Source organism: Myotis brandtii, unplaced genomic scaffold (genome assembly GCF_000412655.1).
Source record: "Myotis brandtii unplaced genomic scaffold, ASM41265v1 scaffold115, whole genome shotgun sequence".
In the NCBI taxonomy this organism is placed as follows: domain Eukaryota; kingdom Metazoa; phylum Chordata; class Mammalia; order Chiroptera; family Vespertilionidae; genus Myotis; species Myotis brandtii.
In genome coordinates this window covers 8,242,309-8,245,769 of record NW_005353967.1, presented here as the reverse complement: position 1 = coordinate 8,245,769, position 3,461 = coordinate 8,242,309, and the positions used below count along the sequence as shown (strand labels likewise).

Below are 3,461 nucleotides of genomic sequence, written 5' to 3'. Positions count from 1 at the left end.
ATGTTAAATAATATTCCATTGTATGGATATACCACATTATATCTATTAGCCCATTAGTGGGTGGTCATTTGGATTACCACTTTTTGGTTATTATGAATAATGCTGATATGATTATTTGTATACAAGTTTTTATGTGCATACATGTTTCCATTTTCTTGGATGCCAACTATGTGCCAGTGAAGAAAACAGACCATTTTGCTATGCTCAAATATTTCCATTGAGAATAGATATTATTAGCATGACCTTAAAGTTGAGACTGAATACAATAAAAAGATAGGCATTTCTCAAATGTTTTTATTAAGTTAATTCATTCACTCAGAAAAAAAATAAATAAAATTGAGACTGAATAAACAGAAATAGAATGAGAAGAATGCAGTTTTTAAAAGATGAGAAGATATGATCTTATACTGAAATGAAGGGAAAAAACAATATGTTAAATATGAAAGTCAAATATGTTATTGAAAAGTGTGCAGGAGAAAAAAGAGAGAGAGAGAAAGGGAATGGTAAGTGGGGGTAGAAAACAGCATTAAATTTTAGATAGGGCAGCCAGGAAAATCCTCACTGAAAAAGATGGAATTTTGAGTAATGAGCTGAAATGAGGGAGCTAGCTATGCAGACATCCGTAAAAGGAACATCAAGTGAAGCAGGAGCATAAATAGAATGTCCAAGGATCAGCAAGACAGGCAAATAGGGAAGAGTAATTAGGGGGATAATGGTAGGAGATGATGTGAGATTAAGAAGGGCCTTGTAGGTCCCTGGAGGGGATATGGGAAGCCATTGGAAGGTTTTGAGCAGGAGAGAGACATAATCTGACTTTGATTTTAATAGGATCACTCTTGTGTCAGTGTGGGGATTGGTTGAAAAGGAGCAATGTGCAGAAGCAATGAAGAGTTAATAGTCTGTTATAATCCAACCAAGGGATGATGGTAGCAGCCTCAGGATGTTGGAAGTATATTGGAAAGGCATAGATGGGAGGAAGTTAGGCTTCCCAGGTGGTTCAGAAGGCCAGTTTCTTCATCTGATAAATTCTGGAATCTACTTCAAATACATGCAGGATGTTGGCAATACCCTGCAGCCTCATGAACAGGCCCCCATAGAACATGTAGGCAGAGAAACATGTTGCTGCTTTCATCTCCCTCAGTCTTGTATACTTCTCCATACTTTACATACTCAAATTGGTCAGCCCTGGAAGGTCTATCCTCTGTGGGGTTGTATTCACCATCATCCAGTGTATCCTCTTCACACAAGGTACTGGCTATGACCAACCGGAACTTCTCACCCAAGTCTACAGGGTAAATCTGAATGTTTACATCTAAGATAAGGTTCATCATGAAAGATTCACTCTCAATGCAGTCAAGACACTTGGTCCAACTTCTTGCCCTCTGGGTCAATGTCTTTCATATCAAAAATACTGCCGCCATGGTGAAAGTACTAGGAGAGTAGCAGGCGCTGAGCGTGCAACACAACTAGGGGTATATCACCTCTCATGGAGAAAAGCTCTCTTCCTTTTCATGGAAAACACCCTGAAGTCATTCTTGACTTCTTTTTTCCTCTCTCACACCGCACATCAGATCCTTGGGAAATCCTGTTGATATTACCTTCAGAATATATTTTAAAAACCTGATCACCTTTACAACTACTAGCCTGGTCAAGCCACTTTTATCTCTCATCCAGGTTTTGTAAGACCCTCCTAATCATCCCTGCTTCTGCCCTTTTACCCTCCTCTCCCAAAGTATTTTCAACCAAGCTGCCAGGATACTCCTTTTTAGAATTTCAGTCAGATGATGTTATTTCTCAAAATGCGTCTCTTACTCTTTGACCTTACTTATTACTATCCTCAGTCTCTCCAGTTCAACCACTCTGGCCTGCTTGCTGTTCTATCCCAGGCAATACCCCAGGGCCTTTAGCCTTACTGTTCCCCCTGACTGCAGTGCTGTAAACTGGATAGACAAATAGGCTTGCCACCTCACATCTTTAAAATTTTGGCTCAATGCCTACTTCCATTGAGGTCTTCCCTAATCACGTTAACACTGCAGCTCCCCACCTCCAAAGGCCCCAGCTCTTTCCCTTCTTCATTATTCTTTGTAGTGCTTACCACAACAAGAACCCTGAATATTGTTCATTCACCTATGTTCTATTGTCCCCAGTAGAATGAATGTACATTCCACGAGAATAGGATTTTGTATGTGTTTTATTGCCTGTTGAATCTTCAGGACCTGGAACATGGTAGCATTCAATAAATGTTTGTTAAGTGAATGATTCCATTTGACCTTCTGCATATTTGAAATTTCATAAATATATGTAGATTGGTTGATAGTGAAAGACTCAAAAGCAAATATCATTAAGCAATTGTCTCCAATTCCCAAAAGATTTCCCAAATCTACTTAAACCACCTGTTTTTATTATGAAAGCAACGTTTATCTTAAAGGAAGGAGAAATCCTTGACTTCAAGGTTCTCTTAAATTTGTTTACCATTTTTTTTGTGTGTGTGTCTTCCTTTCAATAGCTACTGTGTAGGCTCTCAAGGCTTTACAAAAACATTTAAAACCTCATGTTCAGTGCAGCAGGATTAGGTGATAGAAGCCAAAGCCCGTGAGAAAAATATGTCTCTGGCCCACTGAGTGTCCTCCCTACCCACCCTCTCGGATAATTTTGAACCATTTATCGTGATTCCGTGCTTAAAATGCACAGCACAAACCCACAGGCCACGTTTGTGAGGTGCCTGGGTCAGGACTCCTCAGATTATTTTCAGGTTTCTGGATGATAACTCAATCCCAGTTCTTGGTTTTGCTTTTGAAATCAGTCACTTCTTTGGACCCCTATTTTGCCTTTCAGCTATTGATGTCATGATTCCAAAACGTAATAGCATTTAAGAAGACCATAACCAGAAACAAGGCCAGGTAAGTTAAAAAAAAATAACAGAGTACCCTGTACATACATATGTGTAATGTGCATCCTCACCCCACTCCCCAATTCAACAGTAGCAGTTCAGGAGAAAGTTTGCTAGACTTTGTTTCCTGCAGCAGTTGCAGTTAATAACCAGGAAAGTAGTTAGCTTATATACAATTGCTCTTCATTGCTCTAAGAGCCCCTTATTTGCAGGAATTCTCTTAATAAGCAGAGGATGAAGCTGACCCAAATTGGTCCTCTCGCCCTGGTTGGGTCTGGCCTCCATTTTAGATGAAGAATTAACCCTCCTTATAGCCTTTCCTGGAGCAGGGACGTCCTTATTTCTCCCTCTCCCCTGCCAGCCTCCCCCTTGGCCAGGTTTTTCCTCATTTCAGATTTTCCTAGTGTCATCCCTGAATCATGCCTGAGGACAGTCTTCACATTGTTTCTGCTAAGTCTCGGGATGACCTCGGGTGATGGCATTTGTGCCAAGAAAGAAATGTAATGAGTCCATCGGCCAGAACCGATACCCCAAAGCAGCCAGCGTGCCCAGTCCCGGACCAAGCTCTGGG

General features: G+C 40.7%; 1 pseudogene; it reads right to left on the bottom strand.

Moving 5' to 3' along the window:
• Positions 1-369: 369 nt before the first annotated feature.
• On the bottom strand, positions 370-3,003 carry LOC102252053 (annotated as a pseudogene).
• Between the last annotated feature and the right edge of the window lie 458 nt (positions 3,004-3,461).